The sequence below is a fragment of the Gigantopelta aegis genome, chromosome 3 (assembly GCF_016097555.1).
Source record: "Gigantopelta aegis isolate Gae_Host chromosome 3, Gae_host_genome, whole genome shotgun sequence".
Classification (NCBI taxonomy): domain Eukaryota; kingdom Metazoa; phylum Mollusca; class Gastropoda; order Neomphalida; family Peltospiridae; genus Gigantopelta; species Gigantopelta aegis.
The window spans coordinates 46,757,317-46,774,572 of NC_054701.1; the positions used below are offsets into that span (position 1 = coordinate 46,757,317).

Here is a 17,256-nt window from a genome sequence, read left to right on the forward strand (position 1 = left end):
CCAGCCAGTGCTACACAACTGGTGGAACAAAGATCGTGGTATGTACTATCCTGTCTGTTTCATGGTGCATATAAAAGATCCCTTGCTGCTAATCAAAAAGAGTAGCCTATAACAGCGGCTTTACTCTCAATATCCGTGTGATCCTTAACCATATGTCTGACACCATATTACCGAAAATAAAATGTGTTCAGTGCGTCGTTAAATAAAACATTTCTTTCTTTTTCTGAAAGAAACTAGAAAAGATATATTTGGTCAAAGAAATGTCATGGAATTACAATTTCTTAAATATACTGACTTTTATTCTAAATTTTAATTTTATCTATCTGTGATATTTGTATTTTTTTTTTATCACAGTTCTTTACACTTGTTTTAATTTTACTGTTGGATTTTTATACTGATTTAAATTATCACTTTATTTTTGCATTTACCATAGTTTGACACCCAATAGCCCACGTACTTTTCGTGCTGGGGTGTCGTTAAACATCTATTATATTACTGCTCAAAAAGAAAATCTTTTATTAAATTAATTTTTTAGACAAACTCTTTTATTAAATTATATTTTTTATTATTAAAGGGGAGAAAAAAGTCAAGGTTTCGGCGAGGCTCGAACTCGCGACCTTCTGCGTGTGAAGCAGACGTGATAACCACTACACCACGAAACCAGTTAGCGTTGGTTTATCATTCAAGTGACACATAATGTAGCCTACTGTAATACTCATGCCAAAAAGCTATCACTATTCTATAATTTATACTTATTTGTGTTCATAGTAGTACGGTTGTCATGCCACGAACTGAATAGTTCAGGGCCTTTTAAGGGCCCTATGGGCAACCTAGGGAGACATTCCAACGCCATCTTAGTCCCCTTAACAAGCTACTCCCGGCTTACTAAATTCCAAAACTATATAGTAATATTATATAATATACGTAGCTCTCTTCTTTACTCTTTCGGCGGACCGTTAAAAAATGCGCCTAATTTCCGTCTCATAAAAATTTAATGCGCACCATTTCTCTTTGGACTCAAAATTCCATAGCACCAAACAACCCCTCTACCTGTTACCGATCATGGTCGGACTGCAGGTGATCCCTTGCAGCTGACAATGTAGGCGGTCCCCCCTTCACCCTCCCCACCCCTTTCCTGTCCTGGGCCCTGTTCCACGAAGCGATCTTAGACCTAAGATCACCGTAACTGCACAGCTAACATACGCACTTAAGGTGATCTTAGCGCTAAGATCGCTTTGTGGAACGGGGCCCAGGATGAAGGAACCGGCTGAGGCCGACACCTGCGCCCAGGACAGGCGTGCGCTACATCAGCTTGTTCTGAATGTGCACGTTAAACTCTCTGACCTGACCTGATTGTAGTAGCCTACTGTTGTGGCTGTATTTGTGCTTTTATATACATGTACATATTCGATTTTTTTATATGAATGATACTTCGTATTTTACGTTTTAAGTGTCTCACAAGTCTATGTAGGCTGGGTGACAATGCGTGATCGTGTATAGTATGAATATTTTATGTGTATTGTCATGTGGCACTCTAATAAACAAATAAACAAATAAAACATGTGACATGGCATTGCGTCTATACTATAATTAGTAACAGATGTAGTAATAGGTTTGGAACAACTAGAAAAGTGAAATAATAATTTTAGGATGGACACAGTTTAGAATTCATTAACAAGCTCTCTGCATTTGGTAAATTGGATCACATTTCTTCTAAGCTTGCGTAACTGAGTTACATTTTGAATACTTGAAAGTGTATTCAGTCTAAATGCCGAAGTAATGAATTAAGACAGACTTGAAACTAATATATAATAAGTCAATTTCCCGAAATGTGTTATATTGAGTTACCCGCCGTAAAATACACTTATTCCACAAACCTTCCTAAGTCCTACGCCCGTACCCCGCCCCGTTTGTTAAGAAATTAATACGTGTTAGCACCTCTGTTAACAAAATATTAAAACATATATTATGTAAAAATAATAATAATAATAATAAACATAAAAATTACTACGTCTGCTTTTGTAAAACAACCGAAATCCAGTTGACGATTTAATGGAAGAAAGGAAAGAAATGTTTTATTTAACGACGCACTCAACACTCAGACATATGGTTAAGGACCACACAGATATTGAGAGAGGAAACCCGCTGTCGCCACTTAATGGGCTACTCTTTTCGATTAGCAGCAAGGGATATTTTATATGCACCATCCCACAGACAGAATAGTACATACCACGACCTTTGTTACACCAGTTGTGGAGCACTGGCTGGAACGAGAAATAGCCCAATGGGTCCACCGACGGGGATCGATCCTGGACCGACCGCGCATCAAGCGAACGCTTTACCGCTGGGCTACGTCCCGCACCACCCCCCACCCCGATTTAATGGTGTGGGGATGTAGATGGTATTTAAAGCAGTAGTCCTACAGCAATGTTAAAGTCAAGAGAAAAAAATATATAATTTAAAAAAAAAAGGTTCCGGCGAGGATCGAACTCGCGACCTTCTGCGTGTAAAGCAGACGTGATAACCACTACACCACGAAACCAGTTACTTTCAATTTCTGATTTAAATTGCTCATAAATGATATTTGCACCGAAAAGTGGAAGTAGAATGTTCAAATTACGGTGTACATTGTTGTATTATACGTGATATAACAAGGTCATAGATTCGATGTGTATTAACTAAATGTAAAAACATGATTATACACGTCAATAGATATCGGTTTCGTGGTGTAGTGGTTATCACGTCTGCTTAACACGCAGAAGGTCGCGAGTTCGAGCCTCGCCGAAACCTTATTTTAAAATTTTAACATTCAATTTTTAACATACCTTTAATTAATAATAATTTTTCTGTGACTAATAATTTGCATTGTTTAAAAAGAAGAGGAGAAGACAAGAAAAGAAGAAGAAAGAACAACAAACAAAAACAAAGTTAAAGAAAGATAATTATGCTAAAATATAAGCTAATAAATACATTTTACTTTAAATATGATACGTTTAAAAATGAAAACTTCAATCACAGTTGGCTGCCTTTAAAGGGACATTCCTGAGTTTGCTGCACTTTTTAAGATGTTATCGACTAACAGAGACTTTTTAACGATTGTAATTACATGTCAAGCCTATTTTTCTCCATAAAATATTAGTGGCTGTATATTAAACGTGTTTCTGATCGATCTAATATTTGTACTAGGTTAAATTTCATTTTATTTCTTAAAATATTATTTTTTCGTACGTACGTAATTATTTGAACACAAATCCAGTTTGGGCTTCTTACAAATATTAAGACGACCAGAAACACATTGAATATACAGACACTGATATTCTGAACAAGAAAATATATTTAATATGTAAGTTTAATCGTAGAACTATTTTATTAGTCGGAAACATCTTACAATGCAGCAAACTCGGGAATGTTCCTTTAATGCTCATACTCTCGGTGTAGTACTCTGATGACTGTACGCCACATTTCAAATGGTGGCGTGTATGCATCTGAAAGAAACTAGAAAAGATATATTTGGTCAAAATTTTAATTTTATCTATCTGTGATATTTGTAATTTTTTTAATCACAATTTATTTTTGCATTTACCGTAGTTTGACACCCAGTAGCCCATGTACTTTCGTACTGCTCAGACAGAAATTATTTTATTAAATTATAAAAAAATGTATTACCAGGGGGGAAAAAAAAGTTAAAGAAAGAAAATTACCGTATGCTAAAATATAAGCTAGATTTGATACGTTTAAAAAATAAAACCTCAGACACAGGAGGCTGTCTTTATCGCTCATACTCGGTGTACTGTGACGGTACGCCACATTTCAAATAGTGGAGTGTATGCATGTGAAAAAACTAGAAACGATTTATTTGGTCAAAGAAATGTTATGGAATTACAATTTCTTCGAGATGAGGACTTTTATTCTAAATATTAATTTTATCTATCTGTGATATTTGTATTTGTTTTTATAATAGTTCTTTACACTGTGTTTTAATTTAACTGTTGGATTTTTGTATTGATTTAAATCATCAATTATTTTTGCATTTACCATAGTTTAACACCCAAAAGGCTATATAATTTTAGTGCTGGGGTGTCGTTAAACATCTATTCTATTACTGCTCAGACAGAAACTCTTTCATTAAATTATATTTTTTTATTACAGGGGGAAAAAATACAAGGTTTCGGCGAGGCTCGAACTCGCGACCTTCTGCGTGTGAAGCAGACGTGATAACCACTACACCACGAAACCAGTTAACTTACGTATCTCATTCAAGTGACACATAATGTAGCATGCTGAAATACCATGTAAATAGTGCACATGGTACATCCTTTCTACAGCCACAACAGTACTTTGAACGCAAAATAGGCTACGTATTTTGTATAAACTACAGAATTATGATATAGTTTTCTTTTTAGGCGTTATACTTACCGGCATATGGAGAAACTACTTAAAATGACGACTAAATTTCTGGATTGTTTATTTGTAGGATAGTAAACACATGCTTGATGCAGACCCTTCGTTAGACTTACAATGCACGTTGTAGGTATCGGTTTCGTGGTGTAAAAGGTCGCGAGTTCGAGCCTCGCCGGAACCTCTTATTTCCCACCTGTAATACAAAAAACCCAACTTAATCTAATAAAAGGGTGTTTCTGTCTGAGCAATAAAGACAGCCTCCTGATCGTATCATGTCTAATGTCTAAAATGTATTTATTAGGTTATATTTTTAGCATTGTTATATTTATTTTCCCAATGCATTAAAAACATGATAATACACTTTACTACCTATCGGTTTCGTGGTGTAGTGGTTATCACGTCTGCTTAACACGCAGAAGGTCGCGAGTTCGAGCCTCGCCGAAACCTCATTTTTATTTTTAATATACTTATAATTATTTATTTTTCTGTGGCCAATAATTTGCATTGTTTAAATAAATAGAAGAAAGAAAGAAAGAAATGTTTTATTTAGCGACGCACTCAACACATTTTATTTACGGTTATATGGCGTCAGACATATGGTTAAGGACCACACAGATTTTGAGAGGAAACCCGCTGTCGCCACTACATGGGCTACTCTTTCCGATTAGCAGCAAGGGATCTTTTATTTGTGCTTACCACAGGCAGGATAGAACAGACCATGGCCTTTTTCTTAACCAGGTATGAATCACTGATCGGTGCAAGTGGTTTACACCTACCCATTGAGCCTTGCGGAGCACTCACTCAGGGTTTGGAGTCGGTATCTGGATTAAAAATCCCATACCTCGACTGGGATCAGAACTCAGTACTTACCAGCCTGTAGACCTATGGCCTAAAAACGACACCACCGAGGCCGGTAAATAAATAAATAGAAGAAAAAAAAAAATGAAAAAATTAAAGAAGGGGAAACCAGCACGTTTGTGTAAATGTTCGTTTTGTTCGTATACAACATTTATGATAAACATGTCTAAGGCTTCCGGTTTTTTGTTTTGTCACTATCGGACGTGTTTACTTCGGCTCCGGAAATAGTGTTTTGTTTGTGTTTGTGCATCTGCCTTTGGGCACTTTTGTGCATTAGCCTGCTTTGCATGGAAGAAGAGAGGGAAAAGATGGAAGAAAAGAAGGTGATTACTGGAAAATCTTTCAAGAAAGAGTGTACCGTGGAGGTTATGTTGGAAAAAGAAATGAAAGCAGGTGAATTGATTGACTATATTAATGGAGTTCACAGTGAAGGAGAAATTTCGAGAAATTTATTGCAGTTTCTAACAAATAACTATTATTGAAGATATTACAATTCTATTAATGTGTATGCACCAAACAAAACAGATGAAAGAATTGTTTTCTTTGAACAATAGATAATTTAAAATGAGTAAAACAATAATATTCTTGCAGGACAATCTTGGAATGGGTGACATAAAGGGTAAAAATAGCATTACTGTTTCTTTAATAATCCTTTTTGGATATTTGGCGGTTACATAATAAACAATTTTGTTTGAAATCTAGCAATGCTTTACATTCTGTTATTAATGAATCATGATCTTGTTGATTGGCGTTACAGAAACCCAGGTAAGAGAGATATTTAGTCGTCAACAAAATGTAGAAAATTATGAAACACTGCGTTTAATTTCGAGAAATTTTTGCAGTTATGTTTTAAGCGTTTAGTGATGATTTGATTTGTCTCATATTGAGAGAGGTCAAGGTATTTGGATTTTTAATAATGAGTTATTATATGATGAACGTTTTTGTGAAACAATTCTTAATGTTATTAATGATGTATGTCAGTGTCCGTTATTGCAATTTCATAAAGTTGTGATGTCGATTGAAAATGAAGAACAGTTATCAAGAAGTATGAAAAAGGGAGTAATTAGTCTTTTTTATAAGAAAAAAGGAGATAAAACAGATCTTAAATTTTTTAGACCAATAAGTCTTTTGAATGTTGATTATAAAATTATTTCAAGAGTTTTAGCTAATCGGCTAAAACAAGTTATGTCATCGATTATTTCCCCTGAACAAACTTGTGTTCCAGGAAGGGATATTGCAGATAATATTATGTCAGTGCGAGATGTTATAGATTTAGTTGAGTTAAATAAGGATGAAGGTTTTATTGTTAAAATTGACCAAGAAAAAGCTTTTGATAGAGTTTCACACAGCTTTATAGTATAAGTTTTAAATAAATTTAATTTTGGAAATAAATTTATATCATGGATTAAAGTACTTTATAATGATATAAAAAGTTGTGTACAAATTAATGGACATTTAACATCTTTCTTTTCTATAACTAGAGGAGTTAGGCAAGGGTGTCCAATTTCTATGATGCTTTACGTTATTATAGCAGAACCTTTAAATAGTTTAATTAAGAATAGACATAGTAATGATGGAATTAGAATAGCAAATGAATTTAATTCTTTATTATTTCAGCATGCTGATGATACTACTATTACAGTTAGAGAGACTCAGTCTGTTGAGGCTGTTTTTAACACTGTTAATATTTTTTGTCTTGCTACTGGTGCAAAGGTCAATATTGATAAGTCAGAAGTACTCTGTATTGGCAAGGCTACCTCTAAGGATTTATCTTTTAATATTCCTGTGTCTATTAATAAAGATTGTGTTAAAATTCTTGGTATATATTTAGGCCCAAACAAGAAATTATGTGAAAGATTGAATTGGAAAAATAAAATAGATAAATTAAATGCTTTAATTAGTCTTTGGGGTAAAAGAAAGCTTACTTTAAATGGAAAAGCTACGGTGTGGAATACTATTTTATCTTCTAGATTGTGGTATATGATAAGTACTATTCATGTTCCTAAATGGGTAGAAAAAGAAATTCAGACTTTGTTTTGTAAGTTTATGTGGAACGGTAAAATACCATTAATAAAATATTCTACAATTATTGGGAATACAATTTTGGGTGGATTAAATATACAAGATGTTTCATTTAAAAAGGTTGCTTTTCGTGTTAAGATGCTGAAAAAATATTTTGATCATGATTTTAAAGCTGTTTGGAAACATACAATGTCTGAATTTCTTTAAAAAAAATATGAATATGAATTTATCTTATAACATTTTCAATATAGTTTTTAATGAATATTCTCTAGTAGCTATTAATCCTTTTTATGCTGAGGTGTTGTCAGCATGGGACTCGGTCACTAAAGGTGAACGTCATTTTGCTATGGATTTAGGTGAAATATTATCTCAGCCACTTTTTGATAATCCTTATATTAAGTATAAAGATAAATTGTTACTATTTAGTTCTTTTATTGAAAGTGATATAGTCACTGTGGCTGATATTGTTTATGAAGTTATATCAGGTTTTTTCCCTGTTTCTGCTGTTGTAGAAATTATTCAGGAAAAATGTCCTGATGTAACTAAAGCAAATATTTCTTCTGCTTATAATGTTATCTTAAACTCACTTCCAGGCGAATGGAAAACAGTTATTAATAGTGAGAATAAAAATGTTTCTTTAGTAAAAGATTTATTTTTGATTTACAATAATGAAATAATAAATTCAAGTAAATTCACTGTTAAATTAATATATTCTTTTTTAATTGCTCAAAATTTCAAATTACCTACATGTTTAGAAAAATGGAAGGATTTAAGTTTTAATGTATCATGGAAGCCAATTTGGAAATCCATTCATTATTGTGATAAATCTCCTGAATTCATTGATTTGGATTTCAAAATAGCGCATAATATTATTTTTACATATTGTAAATTATATAAATATCATATTTTGATGTTGATTGCGCGAACCGTGCACGAGAAAACAAACCGAACCAAAATGGTAACGGTCACGTGATATACCAACGTCTGTGACATTGAAATGGAAATATCCCCTCTAAAAATAGATTGGACCTCGCTTGCTTAACGGTTTTTTCTCGACAGAACGTCTTGAGAAAAAATGCAAAAAATGCATTTCGTGGTTTTACAAACATCAGGATTACCAAAAAGCACTTCAGGTAAATGGAAATATGTATTCTAAATAATAAAATGTAAGTAAAGTGCAATTTTATTTGTGAAAAATGGGGTTTAATAGCGAAAAACAACGCCGTAATGGTTAACAAATAGCCGTAACTAGGGTGTGTCCCTTTAAGTTTAGACACGACACATTTTAAAAAAGAAAACCTCCAATTCAGGAGGCTGTCTTTATTTCTCAGACAGTATTGCGTCTATACTATACTTAGTAAAAGATGTAGTAATAGGTTAGGAACAAATAGAAAAGTGAAATAATAATTTTAGGATGGACACAGTTTAGAATCAATTAACAAGCTCTCTGTATTTGGTAGATTGGATCACATTTCTTCCAAGTTTGCGTAATTGAGTTACATTTTGAAGACTTAAAAGTGTATTCAGTTTAAATGCAGAAGGGTGTTTTTTCAGTAATAATGCTAAATGAATTAAGACAGACTTGAAAATAATAATTATATGGTGAGTCATTCTCCCGAAATGCGTCATATTGAGTTACCCACCGTAAAATACACTTATTCACCCAACCTTTCTAAGTTCTACGCCGATACCCGCCCCGTTTGTTAAGAAATTAATACGTGTTAGCACCTCAGTTAACAAAATATTAAAAAATATATTATGTTAAAAAAATAAAAATAATAATAAACATAAAAATTACTACGTCTGCTTTTGTAAAACAACCGAAAACCAGTTGACGATTTAATGGAAGAAAGAAAGGAAATGTTTTATTTAACGACACACTTTTTATTTACGGTTATTTGGCGTCAGACATATGGTTAAGGACCATACAGATATTGAGAGAGGAAACCCACCGTCGCCACTTCATTTCAATTAGCAGCAAGGGATCTTTTATATGCACCATCCCACAGACAGGATAATACATACCACGGCCTTTGTTACACCAGTTGTGGAGCACTGGCTGGAACGAGAAATAGCCCAGTGGGTCCACCGACGGGGATCAATCCTGGACCGACAGCGCATCAAGCGAACGCTTAACCACTGGGCTACGTCCCCCCCCCCCCCCCCCCCCCCCCCCCCCCCCCCGCCCCGATTTAATGATGTGGGGATGTAGATGGTATTTAAAGCAGTAGTCCTGCAGCAATGTTAAAATCAAGAAAAAACGAAAAATATAATAAGAAAGGTTCCGGCGAGGCTCGAACTCGCGACCTTCTGCGTGTAAAGCAGACGTGATAACCACTACACCACGAAACCAGTTGCTTTTAATTTTTGTTTTAAATTGCTCATAAATGATATTTGCACCGAAAAGTGGAAGTAGATGTTGACATTGTTACAAATTACGGTGCACATTGTATTATACTTGATATAACAAGGCCATAGATTCGATGTGTATTAACTAAATGTGTACCAGTCAGATATAAAAAGTAGGCTAATGATACTAAGTACAAATATATATATATTTTTTCATTAAAACTAAATTTAAAAGAAAGAGTAAAAATAGTATATTCACAATGCATTAAAAACATGATAATACACGTCAATAGCTATCGGTTTCGTGGTGTAGTGGTTATCACGTCTGCTTAACACGCAGAAGGTCGCGAGTTAGAGCCTCGCCGAAACCTCATTTTAAAATTTTAACATTCAATTTTTAAAATACTTATAATTAATAATAATTTTTTTGTGACCAATAATTTGCATTGTTTAAAAAAAAGGAGAAAACAAAAAAAGTTAAAGAAAGAAAATTACCGTATGCTAAAATATAAGCTAGATTTGATACGTTTAAAAAATAAAACCTCAGACACAGGAGGCTGTCTTTATCGCTCATACTCGGTGTACTGTGACGGTACGCCACATTTCAAATAGTGGAGTGTATGCATCTGAAAAAACTAGAAACGATATATTTGGTCAAAGAAATGTTATGGAATTACAATTTCTTCGAGATTATCTATCTGTGATATTTGTATTTGTTTTTATAATAGTTCTTTACACTGTGTTTTAATTTAACTGTTGGATTTTAGTATTGATTTAAATCATCAATTATTTTTGCATTTACCATAGTTTAACACCCAAAAGGCTATGTAATTTTAGTGCTGGGGTGTCGTTAAACATCTATTCTATTACTGCTCAGACAGAAACTCTTTCATTAAATTATATTTTTTTTATTACAGGGGGAAAAAATACAAGGTTTCGGCGAGGCTCGAACTCGCGACCTTCTGCGTGTGAAGCAGACGTGATAACCACTACACCACGAAACCAGTTAACTTAAATATCTCATTCAAGTGACACATAATGTAGCATGCTGCAATACCCTGTAAATAGTGCACATGGTACATCCTTTCTACAGCCACAACAGTACTTTGAACGCAAAATAGGCTACGTATTTTTATAAACTACAGAATTATGATATATTTTTCTTTTTAGGCGTTATACTTACCGGCATATGGAGAAACTACTTAAATGACGACTAAATTTCTGGATTGTTTATTTGTAGGATAGTAAACACATGCTTGATGCAGACCCTTCATTAGACTTACAATGCACGTTGTAGGTATCGGTTTCGTGGTGTAAAAGGTCGCGAGTTCGAGCCTCGCCGGAACCTCTTATTTCCCACCTGTAATACAAAAACCCCAACTTAATCTAATAAAAGGGTGTTTCTGTCTGAGCAATAAAGACAGCCTCCTGATCGTATCATGTCTAATGTCTAAAATGTATTTATTAGGTTATATTTTTAGCATTGTTATATTTATTTTCCCAATGCATTAAAAACATGATAATACACTTTACTACCTATCGGTTTCGTGGTGTAGTGGTTATCACGTCTGCTTAACACGCAGAAGGTCGCGAGTTCGAGCCTCGCCGAAACCTCATTTTTATTTTTAATATACTTATAATTATTTATTTTTCTGTGGCCAATAATTTACATTGTTTAAATAAATAGAAGAAAGAAAGAAAGAAATGTTTTATTTAGCGACGCACTCAACACATTTTATTTACGGTTATATGGCGTCAGACATATGGTTAAGGACCACACAGATTTTGAGAGGAAACCCGCTGTCGCAACTACATGGGCTACTCTTTCCGATTAGCAGCAAGGGATCTTTTATTTGTGCTTACCACAGGCAGGATAGAACAGACCGTGGCCTTTTTTTAACCAGGTATGGATCACTGATCGGTGCAAGTGGTTTACACCTACCCATTGAGCCTTGCGGAGCACTCACTCAGGGTTTGGAGTCGGTATCTGGATTAAAAATCCCATACCTCGACTGGGATCAGAACTCAGTACCTACCAGCCTGTAGACCTATGGCCTAAAAACGACGCCACCGAGGCCGGTAAATAAATAAATAGAGGGGGAAAAAATGAAAAAATGAAAGAAGGGGAAACCTTTGTGTAAATGTTCGTTTTGTTCGTATACAACATTTATGATAAACATGTCTGACTTAAATTAAATCATAATAGTCAACTAGGATAGACGGGGCAGTGAAGATAAGAAATATCATTCATTCATTCATTCATTCATTCATTCATCATATCTCATCTGGTCTTGTCCCGTCTTGTCTCGTCTCTACTTTCTATTTCTTAATTCCAGAACCATAAGACGAAACCCCAACACCCCTATATCAATCCCCCAAAATCTAACAAATTCACCTCCAAAACGAAAATAAACTTATTTATTTTATTTAACGAAACTACTAAAGCACATAGATCTATTAATCATCGGCTGCTCCATGAATCTCAAACATTTAATAATTCTGAAATAATATAGTCCTATTTTTCCATTAGCAGTCAGGAATGTTTGATATGCACAGGCAGGACCCAAAACAAATGTAACAATAAAGAGATGAATTTTTCTCCAAAAAAGGTTTTAATATTTAAATTATGCTAAAAATATAACCTAATAAATAAGTAAATAAATGGATAAATAAGAAAATAACTATATAGAATTAAACTAAAATGAATGATCAGTGTAGCGATAATGTAATTTATTTTAGATTTTTTTCCTCTTCTAATTGTATTCCCGGAGATAATATTTGGCGGTCCCTCCTTCCTTTAAAGCCGCACACCCTAGTTCCATCCAGCGAAAATAAATTATAATTTGGTTAATCTACAAACCTGTAACACACTTAGATCACGTTTTTATCAAATGGAGTGAAAAAGCAGGTTTTATATCGATGTTCCAACTGTTCTGTCCTGGTTGTATCCCCTCTCCAGATATCGTAAGACTTAGCAAAATTATTGGTTTTAAGGGTTTGTAACGTTTTGTATTGAGACACTTACTTGTCTGAACTTTATTGTTACTGAAAATGTTCACGAACTGTGAAGAAAAATCTCACAAATGAACAACAACAAATCAGATGTTGATTGCGCGAACCGTGCACGAGAAAACAAACCGAACCAAAATGGTAACGGTCACGTGATATACCAACGTCTGTGACATTGAAATGGAAATATCCCCTCTAAAAATAGATTGGACCTCGCTTGCTTAACTGTTTTTTCTCGACAGAACGTATTGTGAAAAGATGCAAAAAATGCATTTCGTGGTTTTACAAACATCAGGATTACCAAAAAGCACTCCAGGTAAATGGAAATGTGTATTCTAAATAATAAAATGTAAGTAAAGTGCAATTTTATTTGTGAAAAATGGGGTTTAATAGCGAAAAACAACGCCGTAATGGTTAACAAATAGCCGTAACTAGGGTGTGTCCCTTTAAGTTTAGACATGACACATTTTAAAAAAGAAAACCTCCAATTCAGGAGGCTGTCTTTATTTCTCAGACAGTATTGCGTCTATACTATACTTAGTAAAAGATGTAGTAATAGGTTAGGAACAAATAGAAAAGTGAAATAATAATTTTAGGATGGAGTTTCTCATTCAAGTGACACATAATGTAGCATGCTGCAATACCATGTAAATAGTGCACATGGTACATCCTTTCTACAGCCACAACAGTACTTTGAACGCAAAATAGGCTACGTATTTTGTATAAACTACAGAATTATGATATAGTTTTCTTTTTAGGCGTTATACTTACCGGCATATGGAGAAACTACTTAAATGACGACTAAATTTCTGGATTGTTTATTTGTAGGATAGTAAACACATGCTTGATGAATACCCTTCATTAGACTTACAATGCACGTTGTAGGTATCGGTTTCGTGGTGTAAAAGGTCGCGAGTTTGAGCCTCGCCGGAACCTCTTATTTCCCACCTGTAATACAAAACCCCCAACTTAATCTAATAAAAGGGTGTTTCTGTCTGAGCAATAAAGACAGCCTCCTGATCGTATCATGTCTAATGTCTAAAATGTATTTATTAGGTTATATTTTTAGCATTGTTATATTTATTTTCCCAATGCATTAAAAACATGATAATACACTTTACTACCTATCGGTTTCGTGGTGTAGTGGTTATCACGTCTGCTTAACACGCAGAAGGTCGCGAGTTCGAGCCTCGCCGAAACCTCATTTTTATTTTTAATATACTTATAATTATTTATTTTTCTGTGGCCAATAATTTACATTGTTTAAATAAATAGAAGAAAGAAAGAAAGAAATGTTTTATTTAGCGACGCACTCAACACATTTTATTTACGGTTATATGGCGTCAGACATATGGTTAAGGACCACACAGATTTTGAGAGGAAACCCGCTGTCGCCACTACATGGGCTACTCTTTCCGATTAGCAGCAAGGGATCTTTTATTTGTGCTTACCACAGGCAGGATAGAACAGACCATGGCCTTTTTTTAACCAGGTATGGATCACTGATCGGTGCAAGTGGTTTACACCTACCCATTGAGCCTTGCGGAGCACTCACTCAGGGTTTGGAGTCGGTATCTGGATTAAAAATCCCATACCTCGACTGGGATCAGAACTCAGTACCTACCAGCCTGTAGACCTATGGCCTAAAAACGACGCCACCGAGGCCGGTAAATAAATAAATAGAAGAAAAAAAAAATGAAAAAATGAAAGAAGGGGAAACCAGCACGTTTGTGTAAATGTTCGTTTTGTTCGTATACAACATTTATGATAAACATGTCTGACTTAAATTAAATCATAATAGTCAACTAGGATAGACGGGGCAGTGAAGATAAGAGATATCATCATTCATTCATTCATTCATTCATATCTCATCTGGTCTTGTCCCGTCTTGTCTCGTCTCTACTTTCTATTTCTTAATTCCAGAACCATAAGACGAAACCCCAACACCCCTATATCAATCCCCCAAAATCTAACAAATTCACCTCCAAAACGAAAATAAACTTATTTATTTTATTTAACGAAACTACTAAAGCACATAGATCTATTAATCATCGGCTGCTCCATGAATCTCAAACATTTAATAATTCTGAAATAATATAGTCCTATTTTTCCATTAGCAGTCAGGAATGTTTGATATGCACAGGCAGGACCCAAAACAAATGTAACAATAAAGGGATGAATTTTTCTCCAAAAAAGGTTTTAATATTTAAATTATGCTAAAAATATAACCTAATAAATAAATAAATGGATAAATAAGAAAATAACTATATAGAATTAAACTAAAATGAATAATCAGTGTAGCGATAATGTAATTTATTTTAGATTTTTTTCCTCTTCTAATTGTATTCCCGGAGATAATATTTGGCGGTCCCTCCTTCCTTTAAAGCCGCACACCCTAGTTCCATCCAGCGAAAATAAATTATAATTTGGTTAATCTACAAACCTGTAACACACTTAGATCACGTTTTTATCAAATGGAGTGAAAAAGCAGGTTTTATATCGATGTTCCAACTGTTCTGTCCTGGTTGTATCCCCTCTCCAGATATCGTAAGACTTAGCAAAATTATTGGTTTTAAGGGTTTGTAACGTTTTGTATTGAGACACTTACTTGTCTGAACTTTATTGTTACTGAAAATGTTCACGAACTGTGAAGAAAAATCTCACAAATGAACAACAACAAATCGGATGTTGATTGCGCGAACCGTGCACGAGAAAACAAACCGAACCAAAATGGTAACGGTCACGTGATATACCAACGTCTGTGACATTGAAATGGAAATATCCCCTCTAAAAATAGATTGGACCTCGCTTGCTTAACGGTTTTTTCTCGACAGAACGTCTTGTGAAAAAATGCAAAAAATGCATTTCGTGGTTTTACAAACATCAGGATTACCAAAAAGCACTTCAGGTAAACGGAAATGTGTATTCTAAATAATAAAATGTAAGTAAAGTGCAATTTTATATATGAAAAATGGGGTTTAATAGCGAAAAACAACGCCGTAATGGTTAACAAATAGCCGTAACTAGGGTGTGTCCCTTTAAGTTTAGACATGACACATTTTAAAAAAGAAAACCTCCAATTCAGGAGGCTGTCTTTATTTCTCAGACAGTATTGCTTCTATACTATACTTAGTAAAAGATGTAGTAATAGGTTAGGAACAAATAGAAAAGTGAAATAATAATTTTAGGATGGACACAGTTTAGAATCAATTAACAAGCTCTGTGTATTTGGTAGACTGGATCACATTTCTTCCAAGTTTGCGTAATTGAGTTACATTTTGAAGACTTAAAAGTGTATTCAGTTTAAATGCAGAAGGGTTTTTTTTTCCAGTAATAATGCTAAATGAATTAAGACAGACTTGAAAATAATAATTATATGGTGAGTCATTCTCCCGAAATGCGTCATATTGAGTTACCCACCGTAAAATACACTTATTCACCCAACCTTTCTAAGTTCTACGCCGATACAGGGTTTGGAGTCGGTTTCGAATAAAAATTGCCTAAGAAATTAATACGTGTTAGCACCTCAGTTAACAAAATATTAAAAAATATATTATGTAAAAAAAATAAAAATAATAATAAACATAAAAATTACTACGTCTGCTTTTGTAAAACAACCGAAAACCAGTTGACGATTTAATGGAAGAAAGAAAGGAAATGTTTTATTTAACGACACACTTTTTATTTACGGTTATTTGGCGTCAGACATATGGTTAAAGGGACATTCCTGACTTTAAAGCTAATAAAATAGACAGTAATATGGATTAGTAAACTCACCTGTAATACATTTGTGTAAAAATAATCAATGAAAAGTGCGAAATTGAAATACTTACATAGACCAATACTTTCGGGATTCCCCATGACACGATTATTTGAAATCCTCGCGGAAAGGTGAAGGTCAGAGGTCGCAGTGATGACGAGAACACATATTTCCCACAATGCAATATTCAACATGGGTTGTACACGTTTTTGGGATGCAGTCGATTCGTCCACTGGACAATTTGTCCACGGACGATTCGTCCACTGAAAATTCGTCCACTGAGGAACTCGAGACGATTCGTCCACTACAAAAAATCAGTTACGGACGATTCGTCCACTGGGTTTTTATGGGTGAAAGTTTTCCGGCATATGCTGGATTTTCCGATTTTTCTGGGTCTCTAAGGGTCGTTTTTCCAAATCGTGTAAATCCGTTGAGATTTTCATAGGGGGGTGGGTAGGGATTATGACCCAACTTCTCCGATTTTTGATAGATGATTACTCCGAAGTTCAACAAAAAGTTCGATTCTACAACCTAGTTTTAGCAATGATTCAATCCGAGAAAGTTCCCCGATCTAGCAGATGCACATTTCAGTAAGTACGCGTTTTTGGGGTGTGTGTTTTTTTACGGAGATCGCCGATCCTTTCGTTCGATTCCGACAAAACTGACTCAGTGCGATCACCAGTCAACGGAAACACAAAATCGCAGTCCGTGAAACGAGATCCGGAAGTTGAATCAAGTCGCGTCTAAAACAACACGCTTTGTTTGAATGACATTTGTTGTTTTGTTCATTTGTTTTTTAATGTACATTTAATTATATTGGAATTGAAGACAACGAGTTTTTATTTTATTTCGAGGTT

The 17,256-nt window shown here is 34.5% G+C and overlaps 10 non-coding genes across 10 annotated transcripts; 5 read left to right on the forward strand and 5 right to left on the reverse strand.

Moving 5' to 3' along the window:
- Positions 1-589: 589 nt before the first annotated feature.
- On the reverse strand, positions 590-662 carry Trnav-cac. Its single transcript has one exon. It is a non-coding gene; the product is annotated as a tRNA-Val (tRNA).
- A 1,807-nt stretch (positions 663-2,469) lies between these two features.
- Positions 2,470-2,542, reverse strand: Trnav-uac. The gene has a single exon. It is a non-coding gene; the product is annotated as a tRNA-Val (tRNA).
- A 175-nt stretch (positions 2,543-2,717) lies between these two features.
- Positions 2,718-2,790, forward strand: Trnav-aac. The gene has a single exon. It is a non-coding gene; the product is annotated as a tRNA-Val (tRNA).
- Positions 2,791-4,163: 1,373 nt separating this feature from the next.
- On the reverse strand, positions 4,164-4,236 carry Trnav-cac. Its single transcript has one exon. It is a non-coding gene; the product is annotated as a tRNA-Val (tRNA).
- A 539-nt stretch (positions 4,237-4,775) lies between these two features.
- Trnav-aac lies at positions 4,776-4,848 on the forward strand. The gene has a single exon. It is a non-coding gene; the product is annotated as a tRNA-Val (tRNA).
- Positions 4,849-9,560: 4,712 nt separating this feature from the next.
- Trnav-uac lies at positions 9,561-9,633 on the reverse strand. The gene has a single exon. It is a non-coding gene; the product is annotated as a tRNA-Val (tRNA).
- A 295-nt stretch (positions 9,634-9,928) lies between these two features.
- Trnav-aac lies at positions 9,929-10,001 on the forward strand. The gene has a single exon. It is a non-coding gene; the product is annotated as a tRNA-Val (tRNA).
- A 560-nt stretch (positions 10,002-10,561) lies between these two features.
- Positions 10,562-10,634, reverse strand: Trnav-cac. Its single transcript has one exon. It is a non-coding gene; the product is annotated as a tRNA-Val (tRNA).
- A 537-nt stretch (positions 10,635-11,171) lies between these two features.
- Positions 11,172-11,244, forward strand: Trnav-aac. Its single transcript has one exon. It is a non-coding gene; the product is annotated as a tRNA-Val (tRNA).
- Positions 11,245-13,768: 2,524 nt separating this feature from the next.
- Positions 13,769-13,841, forward strand: Trnav-aac. The gene has a single exon. It is a non-coding gene; the product is annotated as a tRNA-Val (tRNA).
- The last annotated feature ends 3,415 nt before the right edge of the window (positions 13,842-17,256 follow it).